This window comes from Diorhabda sublineata, chromosome 6 (assembly GCF_026230105.1).
Source record: "Diorhabda sublineata isolate icDioSubl1.1 chromosome 6, icDioSubl1.1, whole genome shotgun sequence".
Classification (NCBI taxonomy): domain Eukaryota; kingdom Metazoa; phylum Arthropoda; class Insecta; order Coleoptera; family Chrysomelidae; genus Diorhabda; species Diorhabda sublineata.
In genome coordinates this window covers 27,884,660-27,905,808 of record NC_079479.1, presented here as the reverse complement: position 1 = coordinate 27,905,808, position 21,149 = coordinate 27,884,660, and the positions used below count along the sequence as shown (strand labels likewise).

General features: G+C 30.8%; 1 protein-coding gene across 1 annotated transcript in view; it reads left to right on the top strand.

The window, feature by feature from the left end:
• The window catches only part of LOC130445029 (neuropeptide Y receptor type 2-like), a 78,084-nt gene that overhangs the window by 43,457 nt on the left and 13,478 nt on the right, over nt 1-21,149 (top strand). The gene's annotated exons all lie outside the window — the stretch shown is intronic.

The window sequence follows — 21,149 nt, the reverse complement described above, 5'->3', positions numbered from 1 at the left end:
CATCGATACGTGTCGGCACCTCGTATATATATACCTTTTATCGTACTGAAATCCGACCAATCACAACACCAAAAATCAATGTATTTGTATATGTGCTGTTTATCTGACCACTCACAACTCTGGAAACTAATTTATGTTTATCATTATGTTGAAGTCTTGTAGATTGGATTCGTTTTAATAAATATTCAGTTTGTGGCAGCACACGTCTAATATAATCTATGCCACTTGAGATCATTTTATCGCTTATATGCTTTAGTTTTGAGTAACAATTGGTATCTGCTTGGACTAGGTGGTGAGGTGATGATACTTGAAAAATTATCGACCATAGTAAGAGGGTTAGATCCTCCACTCGAATGAGATTTTTATTCAATTTTTTTTAATAACTCTGAGTGATGTATAATGTTACATTTGCATCCTAGTTGGTCAATCATTATATAAGGGTATGTAGGGAAATCTATAAAGCAAGCACCTTTTATTTTACGTCTATACAACGATTATACTCCATTTACGTGGATCCAGAAAGATATTTTTCTTTTTGTCTCATATTTGTACTTCATCTAACTTTTCAGCTATCTGAATTTCTCCTATTCCACAAATTCTAATTATCATTTAGAGGCACCCTCATTATTGCGAAGGAAGAGTTAAAAGAAGTATCCTGATTCCAGTCATTAGAATTCGTTGAAAATGTACTGATGTATGTGATGATTGTGGATGTAATATTCAGAAATGAGTATATTTTCGAGGCGATGATTATAGTGTCAAAACAGTAATGAAAAACGAATGTTCATACGGAAATGATACTGAAAGAAATAATGAGGTATTACTATCCCATAAGTAAAAGACGAAGAATAAAATTTCATCTACAATTAATAATAAGTGAGTATAGTACGATTGATTCACTATGTACTCTAACAACTATTATTACTCATTACTAGTTATATTTTTTAACTACCCCTCTAGAAGTAGAAATATAATTTGCAATTATACCTGAAATTTGATGAGCTTACATCACGTAGCTGGATGTGCTATTTAATATGGAATACATTTTAAGAGGAAACAGACTTAAAGATAAATGAATTATCAACTTTCGCACCCCTGGAACCCAATTTAAAACTTTAAAGTTCAGGAAACAATATTGAATACCTAAGCGACTACGCCTCAACTTCAAAATAGTTTAATTCCAACTTGTTTTGTACATAAAACGGTTTATTTAATGAAAATTTTTTTTCATAATCACATCACAATAAAAGTGTACGTAATGCATATTTTAATAAAAATAAACTGGAGATACTAAAAACATGATGTACTATAATTTTTCTCAACAAACTCACATGCATTGTAAATGAATAATAGCTTTAACGGCAAACCGTAATAAAAATAAAAAATAATTTTTCAACACTATTCGTCTAAGGGTATCAGTTCTTATGATTATGAATAGAAGATATCATTTCATCATTTATGTGAACAAAAGAAAATGAGTAGGAGGAAGAAATTAGTAGAGATTCCTTAAAAAACGTCATAATGACAAATGCATTAGCTACCGCGGAATAACAATATTTAGATAACATACCAAGTTGGTGCAACATCACTAGAAAACAGATTAGAAAAATACTACAAATGTAGAAGAGTAGTAAGAAAGCTTCAAGTCAGTTGGATCTATAGTAGATCCAATTTTTATTATGAAACAACTTCAAGATAATGTTTATAAAAAAACTATAAGTCTGCGTTTAAGCAGATAATAGAAAAAAAATATGGCAATGGAAACCTTGTATATACCAGATACATTGAGGAAACTAGTAGAAATGACGATCTGAAAAACTGAGAGCAAAGAAACTTTCAAGTGTAGTATTTCCAAGGATAGCGAAAGATCTGAGGCAAGCAGACCCGTTACACTCAACTATCTTCAACTTAGTACAACAAATCCTATTAAGAGAAAGAGGTATAAAAACCTGAGATTTGATTTATAAAAATAAATTAAAAAAATGTGTACTCACGGCATGATTCAGGAAAAAACATCAAACCGTATTCAAGCTACTTGAAGGAAAGGCAAGAGACTATGGTCTCGTAATCGATGAGGAAAAAAAAATGCATGGCAAAAATTGTTACGGTAATAATAGCTATAGAATAGAAAAAATTTAGCAAATCGAATATTGAAGTCATAAATCAAAGAGACAAGGAAAGAGAAATAGAAAAACGAATAGAAAAAAGGTAATTGAGTAACAGGAATAGTATCGAAGCTTTGTACTTAAAACATATATCACGAAAAGCTGGAATAAGACAATGATAAGAATTCCAGTTACGCACATGTGTAAAACATGGTCAATAAACAAAAAAAAAACAAATAAACTATAAATTTTGGAACGTAATTAGAAAGATTTACGATAAAATTGAAGAAAATAACGTATACAGAAGAAGAACAACCAGAGAAACATTAGAATACTAACCAAGTATAACTCATATAATAAGAGCACAGAGATAGAGGATGGTTAGGACATATGGGTAGAATGATGATATGTGGACAAAACGAGTACAAAAAAGTTGAGAAGTTCAGAAATAAAAAAAGATACCCTTAATTTTTTTCAATTTTGAGTTGTTTGCTACTAAAGAGTGGTTTTTAGGTTTCTTAACTATTATTTATTTTTATGATAGTCGGTAACTTATCCAATAAGTTGGTAAATTGCGTGCCCATTACATTCCTTTGATAAGATAAATGGTTTTTCTACGACCGTGCGTTTTAACCCACTTTCCCGCACGCATTTTAGTTTTGAAAGTATCACTTTCCCGCACTAGTACGGGAAAGTAAAATTATACAAATTTTGACCTTATTGATAGTTTTTTACTTCTGAGATTATAACTATTGTTACTACAGGTAAATAAATATTTACGAAATAGTCCATCAAATAAAATTTAAACCTTTTCTAGCTTTTTGTAGAATTCTTAATTTTTTGAAAATATAAAATAATACAGATATTTTTTATATAACCTTGTAATTGTTACTAAAACGTCAAAGTTGTTCAAAACGTCTTGAAAGTGACCGAATATGTGGAATCTTCTTTTAAATTAAACCACATTAAACCGAATCCGATACAATAATATTAATGGATTCATCCGACGAAGAACTTCCCGAAGCCATTTTGAAGGCTGCAAATGAAACTAATTCCGAGCTGTTACCTGCCAAATGACTTAAAACCATTGCCGTCATCGTCATCTTTATGCGACCTGCAACCGATGCCATCCTCATCGACGTCATCTACCTTCCAGTTGAAACCAAATAACTCCACTGGGCCGGCAATTCTAGTCTAGTCTACAGAATACAACAAATTGTGTTTTCAATATTAATATTTATAATAATTAGTAGTTTTTAGTTAAAGTTTTGTATATTATTATGTTTGTTGGAATAAAATAATTTTTGAAAAACGGGTTGGTATACTTTTTTGTATATACGGCCGTAGAAAAAATAATGTTCCTAACTAATGCGTAAAGTGTCTTTCCCGCATTTGATCGCTTGCCCGAACTCCGCTCCGCGTCGTTCGGGACAACTGCAGTCGCGTGCGGGAAAGTATCACTTTCCGCACTTGTTAGGAAAATAACTATTTCGAATTGCCTTTATAGAAATACCACGTTAGTTTCAATTATGAAATTAAGGGATAAACAAGTCTGAGCACGTTTCGGGGTTATAGCACGAATTTATGAATTTATTGTTTTGTTATAGGTCCCTAGTGCAAAATTTCTAATAAATACCAGGTTTTGGGGTGAAAAAATCGACGTTACATAAAAACTTACCAATCTAATATAAGTGTATTGAAAATTTTCAATTAAAAAGTTACTTTACTATCAAAGATATTTCATTTTTCAATTAGTCCAGCTAATTTGGAACCATCAAAAGGAGAATATTCCCAAATTTTCGCAAATACACGTCTTTTTCTGCTCTCCATTCGTCTGGAGGTATCAATTATGCCATTTCTTCAATTCTAAAAACAGAAAGTAATAATCAAAAAGAGCTAGACGGTAAATATTGCGAATAAAGCACTGACCAGACGTATTTTCGTGATAAACTAAAATTCTTTTCTTCAATAAATGTGGCATTTTTCCAAGTGGCAACATAACGTGTCATAAAATTTTGGAAATATCTCGTTTTCTCTTTTCAAATAGACTTTACATCTTTGGAATTCAAAAACACTTTGCCCTTTTAGTTGGAAAAACAGTTTCAGCTTTTTTGGAAGAGCATGCTCCTCAGATGATGTCCATTGTTTCGACTATACTCTTGTTTCACATTCACTTGAATTTTTATATGAGCGAGCTTTTAATTAGAATTAAGGAATTGCGACACTCACATTGTAGATACATTTTTCATATATAAGATTTCGTGCCAAATATCATATCCCGTTCGTTTGAAATATTTACTTGAATATCGGTTTTAAGGAATTTTATTCCACGATCCTTCAATACGCGAGAACGAATTTTTTCATCCCTTTCTAAGGTAATTACTGTAATTGAGGGACTTTTTCTCACGTAAAACAATATTTGATTTACAGTCCAAATTATTTTATCCTCATAATTACCCAAAATAAACAGTTTTCTCATACGAGTATCGAAATTTATCAATTGGCAGTATTATGTAAAACGTTTTCAAATAATGAAAAGTCGTAGTTCCGTTAAAACGACCTCATATTTATTTGGAAGTTATAGGAAAATAGCATCTTATCTGATAGTTTTCCATTAAAATATTCCATTTTGTAACACTCAGACAATAACAATACACCGAACCATATTTGGTCACAATATAATGAGCTTCTCACCACAGGCTCAAGTTAGGCAATACCCAAATAAACCATTTTCCAGGAAATTGAAAAGCGTGGCTTAATATAATTGCCCTTGCGGTTAACAAGTATCCCTTAATCGATTAGGTTATGTCAATTCAAAAACCCAGTTGTTCAATCAATACCCATTAGTTTGCAGGAATCGAAAAATGGAGAAATGCACTTTCAATCCCAAAATAACCAGTTCGGTGCAATGTTGGATTCCGTGCCATTGCCGTGGATTACTGGTATAACGATGATGAAAGAACTACTGTAATTTCCGCGTTATGTCCGGAAGTTGTTACGAGCAAACAACAAAACACTGACATATACATAGTTTATTATTATTCATAAGAACGAAATAGCTTTAAATGAAAGAAAAGACCTAAATAATTTAAGTAAAATTCATAGATCTATTCTGTAAATTCTAATACAACTACAAATAATTTGATTGATTAATGCCACGTATTTGAGATGTAAAAACTAAGGAAAAATTTATCTTTCTTGTCAAAACGAATTTTTATTTTGATTCTATTCTTATTTTGATATTCATGATGTAGATGATCTATTGATTAATATAAATACGCCAATTAGTGTCATTATCATATTTTTATAAAGACTAAAAAAAGGTGAAACGTCAAATTTTGAACTGTTTTTAAAGAATTGTAAAGGAAATTAGTTTTAAAGCAGAAGAGATCTAAAATCAAGAAAATTTGGAAGCATAAACGGCACTCTGTATGCAAAAATCAGTTTCACAAAATATTTTCAATTTACTGTCTTGAGTCATACTGTCATTATATAGTAAATTGATTCAAAAATAACCACTAAAATCTGTAAAGTTCATTTTGAAGAATAATTTTCCATCGTCTTAAAGTGAAAAAAAACTTGATGAAAAATGATCTATTTGAATAACAAATTAAATTAGGCAAATCAAAAATTCTATTTTCCCTTCGAAGTCATTAAACTTTAGGATCTAATATAAATACTGATTACCATTATGCAAATATCGGACGGTTTATGAAGCGAAAGAGATCCTTAACATAAACACTTTACACGAAACACGACTGGATGGAGACACCTCGTTTACTAAAAACGGAAAGCAGCTTTCGCGAAAGCGAACGAAGCATTAAATAACTGAAAATGGGAAATTAATTTTATGAGAAAGTTTCTTGAAATAAAGACTTGCGAAACACAAAATTTCACATCAATAATGATTGGTGGTTACTCTTTAAGTTGAATCAAAATACATGAGATGGACTGCTAATCGCCTGGTATAGATAGATTGAACTGAAGAAATACTCACTACAAAATTAATTTTGTATCTCAAGAAATATTCGTTGATAAACTACTACAATTTTATTTTATAATGTCCACTATCATACAAAATTAGCATTCATGACAATTATGTTTTTAATATAATTTCTTTCTAATGTTGTCCTCGACTACGACTAATAAATTCCATTTTAATGTTCCAATTTTCAAGTATTTGATTGGTTCTCTATTTCCTCAGTCGTAGCCTCAAATTTATACTTTGCATTGCACCCAATAGAAATATCAAGATGTATAATGTTACAGCTTCTATTATAGCTGGCCAAGACACTGATTCAAAGCGTGAAATGATCTGTTCGCCAAATTGATCTCGCGGTAAAAAAATTCGGTTTCACATTTGATTGGAACCCAATGTCATCAAGACCAAGGGCTTCGTTTTCAGGCATCAAATTTTCCGGCCGTCCCCTGATTTGAAAAAACAAGGACCGATTATTCTACCGGTCCATAAATCTCACCAAACATTTGTTTTTTCTTGAACCTCTTCGGGTTGTCCATCATTCTGAATACAAGCATTTTGTTCATTCACCAACCCATGAGGCTTCATCAGTGAACAAAATTTCTGTCGAAAACAGCGGATTTTCTGCAACGACTAGAACGAAATCCATTCGGAAAGTTGGTCGGCCAAGTCGTTGAATACGACAGGCCAAGTTGTTGACACTGAACTTAATATTGAAAGAGTATGCAGTCCATATGTACTGTCTAAAGTTTGAAAGTGTGAAAGCGAATTTGGCGTCGACCGTGTGAGATCCTATTGAACGGATGGTTTTGAGGAATCCGAGAATACATAGTTGATAGGGAAACGTATAAAAGAATAATTTTGAGAGGTCCAGTATACGCAGTTGAGAGTATGAATGATTGCCTATCCAATAGGCTCGATCCTCAACAAGGATTGTAATGAGAACAATTATGTGAAATTAAATTTAGTTTTGTGATATATTTGATTCCGTTGAATTACGTACTCAAAATATTTCAAAACACTCTCCGCAAAGTTTTGAGAATCGTATCGTAAAATGAGGATATTACTATTAAGTTGTTGATTATTTTCAAGATATTACGTAATGAATAGGAAATAATTGCTTTTGAATACTCGATTTAGTAGTAGTAAGTCGTCTGGAGGTTTAGTAAAAATCAATTTGAAAAATTACGTTATATAGACACAAGTCATACTAATAATAGCTTATTAATAATAAAATTAGTGTGAACATGGATATATTGGCTAGAATTGTTGAAAATTCGGAGCATTTAATTATATCAGAATGATTCAATGAGTCTTAATATTAATTTTCAAAGCACTGGCTTCCGTAATAAAAGAAATATACCCTATATTCATAGAAGAAAATGTGCTATAGCATAAAATTGAGTTGTAATATAATCCATAAGTTTATAGCGATGATGAAGACAATAAAATGTTATTTTATTAGCATATCCACTACCTATGACAATTTTATATTTCGAGATGCCAATTTTTTATTACAGTTATTATCCAGATACATCGTAAAATGCTGTTTATACTAGACATTTTTCATTGAATAGAACTTTTGCTAGAAATAGAACTAAATCTAATTTATGATAAAAATGATTCCTACACCCACAACAACTTTATGCTTAGTTCATATAACAAGCAAGATCATTTCCACGAAAAACAATAGTCTAGTACTTCGATCCATATTCAACTGCCCAAGTCTTAGCACAAAGAGGGAAACTTTATGATTTAACCTAGTAGAAGAACCTTATTTCAAAGTCAGCAACACCCACAGGATTCTACAATTCTAGAAATCCCACATTAAGATCGACGGTAACCAAGGAGACGGCAAAGAAAATACCCAAGCAAAGGCATCTGCATTCCTAGCCATTTCTAAGAAATTTATACATAAAGATTTACGAATTTACAATAAATAAGAGAAATATATTTTAACTAAATGAAAACATAATAACCCGTCAACAGAGCATTAGTATATTAAGATATAAGGAAGATAAAGTAAACATAAATTAACTCAATTATCATAAAACTCACGTGCAGTTTGAGAGGGTCACTTCTATTTTATATGATCATATATTGGTTTCTGGAGTTTTCCTGAATTTAGAGAAAAATCTTGGGAAATTACCTTCTAAGACGCACTTACAACAATCACATTTTTGTTATAGATCTCTTGAGTGGGCTGAATTATAGTCTAGCATTTGGTATATGGTACGATCTTATATTTTGAATACAAGATATATCAAAAGCGAGAAAATATCATTTTTACTTAATTAAATGAATCCTTAATAGTACTATCATTATTCATATATGTCCGAAATTCCTACTTAGTTGAACTGTCAACAGTTTCAATATAAATGTGCCTTTAGCCATGATATATATGTTAACCCAACTTCAACAAACGTTACTCATTGTCAGCTACAGCTCTACGCTGGAGGGGTGCTCAAAATAATCGCTTACATAAATTGACAGTGAAATAGATATTAATATCGACCAGATATCTGGAATTATTAGAATACTCTAGTAACATTTAGTTGAATAAATTTCATATCCTTGATAATGAATAACAATTATTCCAGAAGAAGTAAATTAATTCGAATTCCTTTTTAATTTTCAATGAAGTAATGTGATAAATCCATTGTTTGGATGCATCTGTATAAATAGCTCATATTCTAATAAATGACACATTTTCTTTTTCTTGGTATTATGTGTTATCAGTATATAATTTACTCACGGGTTAAGATAATAAACAGAAGCTTGTTAAAAAATTAATATCTCTACTTTACGAAGCATATCTCCGGCGTTGAGAGGATTAGCCTTCCATTAAAATTAGAATTTCTTTATCAACAAATTCTTAAGTTAAAGGTATTGTGTTTTTCATGACCATTATCGTTCTTCTTCTTTCGGAAGTTTGCGTAGCCTTGCAAAGTAGTCACACACTATTTTAGAGACAATTCCAACGTCTGAAACTCGAGCAACACAATCGGGGCCGAAGAAGAGCTTATCAACTCATCCTAATGGTCATTTGAACGGTGAGGTGTGGTTGACAGCCAAAGTGCCTTCGTTGGAAACATATCCCTTAGACCATTGACCCCCAAAATTATTGCTTAGACATATTGAAATATGGATAACCGATTCAGCAGTGATTGCGTCATGTCTGGATCGAGTAGTGGAGTAAGTGTACGTCCAATAAGGAAGCCCGGGAGACCCAACGTTTATTCTGTACAAAATTTTCTGGTCATCTTTGGTAGAAAGTTTTCACTTTATTTGACACCAAAAGCAATGACATGATTAAAGTTAACGTCAAGCTTAATCTTTTCAAATATCTGGTATTTTATATTCAAATGTAAATTTACTGAAACGTATTTGTTATGAAAATAAATACTAAACCACTATATTCACATGTAACAACGATCAGTAGAGGCCACAATGTAATAAATAATAATTAGTTAGATACCCTACCAGAGTACAAAACTTTATAAACTACAAACTTCTAATTGAGCGGCAACAAATTATAAACCACGTCCAGATTTAGATATGATTTAGAAAGTTTCTTTCAGTTGTTAACATCTCTAATTCATATTTAATTCAATAGTTTATTTGTAAAAGGGCGTGATTCACAATTTGACAGTTTTCTGTTTAGAGTAGAAAGATACAAAGTCTTATTGCTTCTTAGACATTAATCTGAGAGCTAACATGGAATTATAATTCTGTTCTAACATGATTCTAGCCAGACATTTTTTATTAGCTACATGTGGCAGTAAAACATTTCTTCCAAATTCAATCCAAAAATGATTGAAAGTTGTTTATAAAAACGAAAAAAGACGTGCTCATCTAGACTCTAAGCTAGACCTGTAAGTCCTGTCACAATTCAGTTTTATTTATTATCAACCCAATTCTATTCTATTTTAATGAAATCACATCTTCCGAATTAGCTCGCGAAGAAAAATTGCCTGTTTTCAATATCCCTGCATCCAACACTTTTTCAACATTCGGGGCCCTTCTTACTACCAAATGGTAAGGTGTTCGAGGTATTAAAGAGATCCAAAAAAAGTATAATACAATTTCTATTCTAAATAAATGCAAACGCAGACGAATTTATTTTAAGAAGGGGTGGCCCAAATACTACAAAAAAACAAGCCTATCAGTTGAATCGGAAAGACAAGATATTACGAAACAAAACTTCATTCACAATTTAGATACTTCTTAATTTTGTGTAACTCGAAAATAATGCAGTGGCCCCAAAGGTGTAAATTAAATCGATAATATTCTTTTAATGTGGATACAACTTTTTTGGACATTCGTCTGAAGATTGAGCGCCGTATGTCAATTAGTTAGAGTTGAGGAAATGGTGTTCGAAAATCATCATGTAGGCAAGCCTGAGATTATCCTGGACTTGTACTAAAATCATTTGCAAAATCAATCAACAGAGATGTTTAATAACCTAGCTGTGGATCCCAAACAAACGCATTATTACTGTGGTGACGAGTCGTGGGTTTATGAATATAACGTGGAAACTGCTTAACAAACTATTGCGCTCTAAAAATGAGCCAACATAGAAAAAATCACGTCAATGTCTGTCAAAAATCGAAATAATTTTTATTGTTTTCTCCGAATATCGTGATTCACCATGAATTTTGTCAAGTGGTCAATAAGGACTGCTATTTGGATGATTTAAGGCGTCTACGTCACTCAATTTTCAAATTTCTCAAAATCACTCCACAGTTTATCGTTTCTACTTTGCTATCATATCTTCAAGCTCTAATAAAATTCTTTTTTTTTTATTTCATTCAACAGAATACTAAAAAATTATATACGTAGAAATAGGTAAATAATCTTTTCTTCTTTGATATCATCGTAACTTTGTTGTTTTGTTTTTCTGAGCATTTTCATTATTTATTTGTTTCATTTTGTATCACATTTAATTATTTCACTGTATCAACTAATTTTATTTATGAAACCCTATTTCTACACCAACCGAGTTTCTTAAATTTGCTCAAATTCCACTTTTCTCTAAAGCTACAAACTGACGATTTCATGGTCGGATAAAGTTCTGACAAATAAGTTTAATGCGAAATGCCATAAAAGACATTTGTTATGTATTGTAAAATTGAATGTGCGTGTATTCAATACAAAATTTCAGTTTCGACATAAAGTTAAAGGTTTCTTTTGTCAGTATTAAATTTATAAACTCAACAATTGAACCCTTTCTCAACATTCACGAATCGTAATCACTCAATAATCGTACAAAAAAGAATAAGTCTTATAAGTTGTTCAAATAATTCAATTTCTTTTACGTAATTTCCCAGATGAATAAAAGCACGTCAATGGAGTTCTTTTATACCACATTCAAAATTTTGCAGTGGTTTAAATTTATGATAGAGGCCAAAGTTCGTACGTGAGGATACCGTCAAACTTCATTAGGAATACTCTATTGAGTCTATTGTATTCTCAAATTAGTTGAGATGCTACTGCTCACCAATAAATTCAGTAACTACACTTTTATTTGGGAGAAGCTGTAATCGGAAATAGAATAGATTGGGCGGACAGCGCCGGACAAAAATGATAACGATAATGTTTCCATTTTCGGACATGATAACCTTGATAAAATATTCCAGCAAAAATACGAGTATTCTCAGAATAAAACTGATTAATATACAGGATTATGAGATAATAATACACCAAATTCACGAAACGTACAATGTTCATATTTGATAACAGAATCCTCAAACAATTCATTTTATTTCTGACATAAAAAAATAAAACGTAGTACTTATCAAAGTTATGACATTATTAAATTTTTTTTAATAGGAAGCTAGGCTTACTCACATTGATAAAGCTTGTTTTATAAAAAATAATCGAATAAGGAAAAAAAATCCGAGAAAATTAATAAAAACCAAAATAAACTCAACTTTGGAATGTCTTTTAAACCACAAACAGGAATTGTTCAAAGTATATCCTGTTCATATCAAACACTGGCCAAACGATGATAGATCTGATTTACATAGTTTTCGATCATCTCCGGAATTATACGAGTAATTCTATGTTTCATTAAGTCTTCTACATGGTCCAGTGAGTTAGACCCGATTTTTTAAATCTCCTGACAGGAAGAAATCGAGGAGAGTAAGATTAGGTGACCTAGGTAGCCATTCCATCGATTCACGTTGTCCATTCCACCTGATTATAAAGAATCTCTCTAAGATTGAGAACATAATAGAGTGGTACACAATCTTACTGGAATAAAATACTGGGATGCAAGTTTTCCCTATTACTTGCATCAGAATATGGTGCATTTGGGTCCAAAAGGACTCTTACACGAAGATATTCCAAATATTGATCGACTGTTAAATTTTCGCGAAAAAAATAAATACCATTAAATCTTTCCCTGATGGTTCTCTTCCATACAATAATTTTTTAAGCACTGACCAAGTTTAGTCTGAATCCAGTGATTTTCCCAGGCACAGTAGCGAGAATTATAACGATTTACTGCCTCATATAATTTTGGAAATACTAGACCGTATTACGATCAAGAAAATTTGGATTTTCATCATAATATCCTAAGACGATTTCTAAAGTGTCTTCTGAGAGTTTGTGACAATTTCAACTTTGTATGGGTGTCGTTTTTCTTTCTTTAAAAACTTCACTACAATCGACGACTGAATTTCTGTTGTTTCTGTCTCATAGTTTGAGAGTTGTCTCCTAATGACAACAAAATATATTACTTCGACTCTTATTCTTGATATTCCATAGTCTGATGTCTTTTAAAATGTGTTTTATTAAATAAAGCACATGCTTCTTCATTCTTGGAAGTCTATCGCCGTAACCTATCAACATTGTAATTTCTTTCCTTTCTCTATTGTTGAAAATAGCCATAATAATAGACTTTTCTTGGATAGTTGATGAAGACATTCCCATGATTATCCCAAAAATGGACGTTATTACTATCCGGTCGACGAAATCATTATAGAGCAAGTCGGCAATTCACTATATTGACTGTTTTTTTTTAGGTGTGTTGTAGTAGACCCTTTTTTAATCTACAGTTATGGTCTGATTAAAAAAAAAACAATTTTGTTGTTGTTTCAACCGTGTTAATGAATCCTAGAAAATTCGAATAAGCTTTTAATCTAAAGTAAGCAAACGCGGTCACTAAAGAAGCAGATAAATCTGCCGATTGCCGCAATTCAGTTGCTCAAAATTTGACATTTGTAAATGATGGTGCAGAGTGTACGTATACAGTACAAATCCTTTTTCATTTAAATAGGCGGCAAAAACTAATAACTGACACACTTATACGATTCTCAAATAGAAACCAAGCGTTCAAAATAAGTGTTGACATCTGCAAGATGAGGACGTATATTTTTATACAACTCTCGTATTGAAACAGTAATAAATGTTTAATTATTTCATAAGTGAAATTTTGACGATAACTTTTCTCTTTGTTTTGTAATTATTACAACTATTTCATATATTCCTAAAAACAATCGAAGAAGCTCCAAAATATTTGACAATACTTACATAAGTAAAGTACAAGTTACATAGGAAAGTTATAACCGATCGAATACATGAGAATGATTCTGTAATGAATGAACTCATTCATAATTCAAATTCTACAACCAGTTTTCCTTCAATTTAGTGTTAGCAAATAACTTAAATAGTTGAGTCCGCGGAATTCTAATTTGTGTCACAAGATCTCCTTCCGTTAAAAGTTTCAGAATTCAAACACTCAAATTGCACACTACTGAATAAATATTACGAATATCAATTGAAACCAGAATATTTGACAGAAATATTAAGAAGTAATAGTTGATTAACAAAAGTACATATGTTTATATGTTTAGTAAATAATTAGCTCACGAAATGAAATCATCAATTTGACATGGCACGCATGCTATAAAATTATCTCATAGCATCCCAAAAACTTTTGGATTCTTTGGGAGAAACCATCACATTATCAATAGTTAAAACAAAACTACAAAAATAGGATTATGTTACAATGGTTACAAAGAGAGCGAAACTTTTCAGATCGCTTACAAAAAACAATGTATTAATAAACATCAAACAACATCTATTAGGAAAACGGATATCCTCTCTTCATTAAATCCAGAAATATGACGCTGAAAAGTAATGAAAAAACAACGGGAAAAAATGAGTTCGCAACCACCAAAAACCCTCTCCACAATCCGTCGAGTAATTTAGGTCGCCAGAAAATTAGTCTTTCCAATAAATGTAGGCCAGTCATGTGAAACATTAAAATTAAAAACTAATGGCTAGTTATGATTTGTTGATATACAAGGGCTGATCCCTTTGACTCACCTCTGATTCACCACAATAAAAAATTGTCAGTCATAGCGTTTTTTTTCTATATTCCATTAGAGTTGACACTTTCCTTATTGATGTTCTTGCAGTTCTAATGCATTTCGAAAGAAAGATTGTTCAATTTCTGCAAACCACAGATTATTTTATAGATAACAATACAGGTGACAATATTATTGAAGCTGGTAGATATAACAACCGCTGGAGCCCAAATAATTTCAATTTTAATCTCAGCGTAATATACTACGATTAAAATTGGAATTATTATATCCAAATGAAAATAGCCATTACAACTAAAGAACGCCGACGAAGATATCAGTGGCGTATTAATTACAGAGAAACTCGGACAGGTCCATTTTCTGGTAATTCGCAGATTAATATTAGGCAATACAACCCGGAATATGATTCGGAAAACGCACCGTCCCCAGACAGGACCGGTTGGGGTAGCTTAAAAATAAAAATCGGATTCCCTCTTTACAATTTTTTAAAATTTAAAAGTTTTTAAAAGAATAAATATTTATTTAGATCGAATAGTCAGCGCATAGAAAAGCTATCAAATTGAAGCTGTTATTGAAGGTAGTCAAGTGCCGTAGGTACTGCAGAAACCGAAATTTAAATAGTCACTCTATTATGTAGTGATTAAATTTCTATATGTTCTAACGTTACCAGCACTCACAATTACACTTCAATCTCTGAAGATGATAACTTGGTTGTCTAAATACAAACAAGTGTAATTGTGAGTGTTGGTTTTGTGGTAGTGTGAACGGTGGACTATGGAGTGTAGAGAAGGAGGAACATCTCTGGGTTAAAAAATGTGAGCTGATTTTTGATGGGAAAAAAGGTGGCGCTGATTATAGAGGGTATTCGCTTAAATTTTACGCGCTGATTTGAAAATAACTGTATAGTAATGCTTTAAATAATGCACCGTGATAATGAAATTAGTAGTATTAAAATAATGAAACGATTAACAAAACAGAATCTCGTTAAATTAACTTTATTATTTAGCTATTTATTTGGTTTAGATAATACATATATTCTAATATGAAAAAAAGTAGAATCATGTAACAATAATGAAATAGTATAAAAAAACATTTTAGTTGATTAAAATAAAATATTGAATTTTATCCGTAACTAATATAATAATTATAGCGATATAATTAGATCAATAAAAATAATAGAATAATAAAAAAAAATATTTCATAAAAATAAAATATTGAACTTCATTAGCAACTAATATAATAGTTATAGTCATATAAAAATATCAATAAGAATAATAAAATAATTGAAAATAAAACAGTTTGGTTCATAGAAATAAAATATTGAACTCTATCCGCAACAAACATAATAATTACAGTTTTGTTAAAATATCATTGGTAATTAGCTTATGCAAGCAGGTACAGAAATATATCAAGTTCTTAATAAAAAATAAAAATCTAATAAGATATTAAGGATTGCACAGCTTTTCACATGAATATAATCAAACGTCAGTCCCATAGTACAATCAGCGCCACGTATTATCCCCACAGAATTCAGACCATATTTTAAACGTACCGTCCATAAGAGATGTTCCTCCTTCTCTACACTCCATAGTTTGGACCATGATGTGTAGGCTACGTAGCGAAAAATATCTATTCCTATTTAAAATAACTTTCAGGGCGATATAAACATCATACCCATTCGGTATGAAACTATTTCGACATTTAAACAGTTCAAAATCTCGGCGCGAGAGACTGAAGCGCATTTTTTACCGTTATCAATCAATAGATTTTAGGATTTGAGACAGTGCCGAAGGATAAAAAATTATATGAGAAAAATTATGTGGGACAGACAAAACACTAGTAATAGCGCAGTTTTTTTGAAAAAATAAGCGCTAAGGAACAGATCAATAGTTTCAAAACAACATGCAAGATGGTTACAATTAAAATATAGAAGTTGAAACAGCTAACCTTGACGAAATAATGTTTTTAGTTTTTGTTCGGAATTTTCCAATATTTTTATGTTAGATAGAGATAAAATTACAGTAAATAATATATATACACAGAAATTCAAACTTGTAGAACATAAACCTGTTTACATTATCTAATATCGAACTCTCAAATAACAAAAAGACAAAATAAATCGACACAAAGAAAAAATGTTGTATAATGATATAAGAGAACCATTAAGCTCGGAAAATATAACTCAGTTTTATAAGTAGGTACATAAAAATCATGAAATGCGTGGAGACTTTATATTCGCTGACTGTTCAGGAAAACATCATTCAAGCAATTTAACAAGTGTATTTTAAACCTCAAAAATTCAATTCAAACTATCAAAAGGTCACAGAATCACCGACAAGGACATTTTACCAGAAGGCGCTAAATACGATGTTATTTATAAATACCCTGTTCCAAGAAGTGCTAACGAAGCTAAACGTTTTTTAGTATACTATAATTATCATTGTAGATTTTTTCCAAACTCTGCATCAATAGTACAACCATTAAAAAACCTTTTTAGAAAAATATCGAATCTTATGGTCAACAAAATGCCAAACTGTATTTATTTCTATCATAACTGAGAAGTACGACAACTTAAGCTCAAAATTTGATCTCTAATTGATATCTTACAATATCAATGAATTATAAAAACAAAATTATTTTTTATAGAAATTTGCACGAATGTGGCAACATTGCTTTAGATCAAATGACGTATCACCTCAATTTAATGGCTAGTAATGGTAAGATAAAGAAAATTCAAATCCATCCTAACCGGAGAGGTGAATTTAAGTTCTTAGGGTAAAAATGAATCTATCTCATTATTCAAAACAGTCAAGTCCATAATTAAAATGAAAAAAAAAATGAAATTTGTTGAAAAAATTTATTAAACACTATCACCAGTAATCCAAGAAAACAACGAATGTGTTTAGCATAGAGCATTAGCTATTTATAGTAACATTGTTTAGTATTAATTAATTTTTGATTATAATGTATATTGACCTTCATAATTGACCATTGTGAAGGTCATTTTGAAGAGAGTTGTAACAGTTTAAGTTTATCAATATATTCAATTACCCAAGAATTATTCATATTTATTAACACCATTACTAGTAACTATTTACAGATGTTATTTATTGTTCATGTGTTTATTACTCTCGTAACTAATTGAGAGTACCTACATAAAAGTAATATCATGGTCTGAAACCTAGAAGGGAAATTTAATGGTATTATTAAAATATACGTGATATCAAAAGGTCCTCATGTTATTTCAATAATACCGTCTTAACAAAAATGAATAATCCATGTTTCATCCATTGTTACTAATTTTGTCAGAAAATTTTCTTCGATTTGTCTATTCTGCTTTATGAAAGCAATTATTTCAAGTATGTTACATACCACAGTATGACAGATCTTTATATTCAACTACTTAGACTACTATTCAACATTTCGTGTGGTAGTGGTTGTGGGTGTTGTCTTTACACCATCTAATATATTCATGAAATATTTGGAGATTTGCGTTGGGTCAACTATTCTCAACGCAAGTAGTTAGTAACCCCACGATGCTCGACACGATTGTTCGAAATCGGTTTCTATGCGTATGCGACGTGATGATATATAATTGTTTTGATTTATAAAAGATCAGTGGCGGAGCAAATCGATCAGGTCACGTATTATTAGAACCCCTACCAGTAGTATATATCCAAGTTTTTAGCTTCACAAGACTCTAAAAACCTTATTATTACTTTTTCAAAGAAGATTGAAATTAATAAAATTCAAGACTAGAACCGGATCTACGGATTCAACACGACATACATCCCCTCATATATTTCCACTTTTTCCTAAAAAGTTGATTTTAATCTTGATTTTTCGGATGTAACAAATGTAAATAGGTTTAATTTAATTTCATGATTTATAACAAAAATTTTCTAGTTAATATGCGAGAAAAGAAAGAACATATGCAAGAGTAACAGCGTCAGAATCATGTAGAATACCTACAGCACATTGAAGATTATAGATGTTATAACTTTGAACAAATGTTTGACTGTATCTTTGCAGCAGCCTTAACCTCTCATTGTACCATTCCTATTTTTCATATTTTTAATATTTGTGCTCAAACCATATATTTAACATGAAGCTAATTACATGTATAACAATTTCTTTTTTCATAATGTCCTCTAAAATGATATCTTTTGAAGAACTCTATTTCAGTGAATACTAAATTTGGAGAGATAGTTATAGTCGCGAATCGTAGGGTATCGAGTACAAAAATCTAGTGACGAAAAGCTTCGAAACTGCAAGATGAGAAAAGAAGTCCAAACATTATCAGAATAACCTGAAGAACCATCGATTTGACTCGAAAATTTCATCACTAGCTTTTCCAAATTTCAATTGTTTGAAAATTAAAAATCGAATACTCCGTTCAGAACCAGAACAATAGCGATTTAACTCAGCGTTAGTAAAGCTTTAACTTTAGAGAATTTTTTATTCAAATACGATTATCAAATTTTTATTTCAATACATTGAAAAATTCACATTTCGTAGTGACTTAATTCACTTAAAAATCTCACTAAATTGATCGACTAGTACAACAGAGAAAATGACATCAGCGATTTACACAATCTATATGTATATTTTTTTATACATTATAAACTAACCAATAATACGTGAGGATACAATATATTGAAGAAACCTCACGAGATTCAAAACAACTTCTTGAATAAGAAAATCAACATCCGTATTGATTTCTGTATGGTCCCAAGATATGTTTTTGATTAATTTATAAACGAATTCTACTTCAGTTTTCGATTAATTACATGAATCATTTAGTAGGAACAGCCATAACCCCTGAAATAATTTGATTTGAGTATTTTCCAACATTAAAGGTTAATGATTATAAATTTACATAGGTTCATAATACATATATTGAGGTTATATTATGTTCGATTTGCAGTTGGTGGAAAAATTATCCATTATTACCTAAAGAAGGCTTTGCTTTTAGAATGTAAATAGTAAGAAGTGCATCAGTTATATTCAATAAAAATCAAAATCCAAACATAATTTTTTTGTTGTTTAACCTATCCTGTACACTGATATTGTTTATTGTGTTTTTCAAATAAAGTCGGAACTGATAAAAACAGCTCTCCTTGTTGAAACTTCACAAATGATCTAAAATACAATAGCTCATTCAATTAATAGATAAAAAACATGTGTTTACTAAAGATAACTTGGTTATTTTCAAATTTAAAGGATTAATTTGAGCGTTTGATTTTATTCATAATTTCCTAACAATTAATGTAAATAAAACAATTTTTTATGTTGCTTGCTAAATTAATTGGCAACAGAAGACATGCATTATGAAATTTTATAATAATATACAAGCTTGTGTTCTATAGCCTATGCCCCATTCGTTAATTAGATATTCTTAGATGTGTAGTGTGGTTTGTTCCATGTCGATTTGACCTATTCGTATTTCTTTTTATACCAGAATGTGATAGTAAATTATCATTTTTAAAGCACGATATTAGTACAATGAATAGAAAGGAAAATTGTTTTCGATATATGGATAGTCTGAAGTGAGGAAATTTGTTAATATTAGGCGTTTTTGATTTTTTTTATTATGAATGAGTGCCCGTAATATTGCATAGAATAGTTGCTTCGTTAGATTTCTATTTGTCTAAAAATACGGTGTTTTCAGGTTACTTGGCATTCCTAATTTTTTTACATATTGAGCTTAGAATTAAATTTGATTTTGAGAATTAACCAGGTTAGGGAGAGCTGGATATTTGTTGGGAAATTTAAGTTGAGATCGTTATTATTTCTTCTGACTTTTCCTTAAAATGGTGAATCGAATCATATTTTGCTGGATGTCTTTCCAAAATGATAATATTTCCATAAATTGAGAGCTATGAAAGACATACATTTGCGATAAAAGTGTGGAGGCTGTACTCCAATAAGGCATTGTAAGCTTTTAACTCGTGGTCAATATAAGCCTATAGCTATTCGTACAACTGTATTTTGAATGGTCTTCAAGGATTTTAATGTTAATGTGGAAGCGTGATGTATAGTAGTATAGTTGGATCTAACAGAAGATTTATATGTGTAACAATGTATTTTGATCTGCTCCCCAATTTTTACTGATTATAGTTGTCATGTTATTTATCTCTGTTTGTCATGCGGTTTTAAATCATCCATTTATTTTTTTCAAGATATTTTTCAATCTAAACTAATACCTAGGAAATATAAATTAGTTGTGAAATTTATTGTTTAATGTGTTGTGAGAATATTGCAAGCAGGTTTTCATGAAAGTATTGTGATCCCATCAATTTAGACCATATTTCTAGTTTATTACCAGATTCACTCGCTTGTTTAGAAATATCCAGAAATAGCGTACTCAAAAACTGAAGATGCTCCTGTCGAATATATGTTTGAATAATCACAAACAACCAAGAGTCTATCCAAGAAGTATCTTTTATATGAAATGTCAATGACAACCTCTATAGTATTGATGTAATCTACGAATCCACGACTATTTGAAACTTTTACCCATTAAATATTTTTCGTTTTCTTTCTTTCCTGTCTTGAGAATGTAGATTGCTTAGACATGTACCCAACCGACTTTCGTTTCAGAAATGCTATTAATTTGGCACTTTTACTTAAATCAACATTATCATTAATAATTATTTTAATTTTAGACTTTAAACTAAGAGCACGCGTTCTGTAAAGTTGTGAATTTTATTTTGGTTCCGCTATTTCATA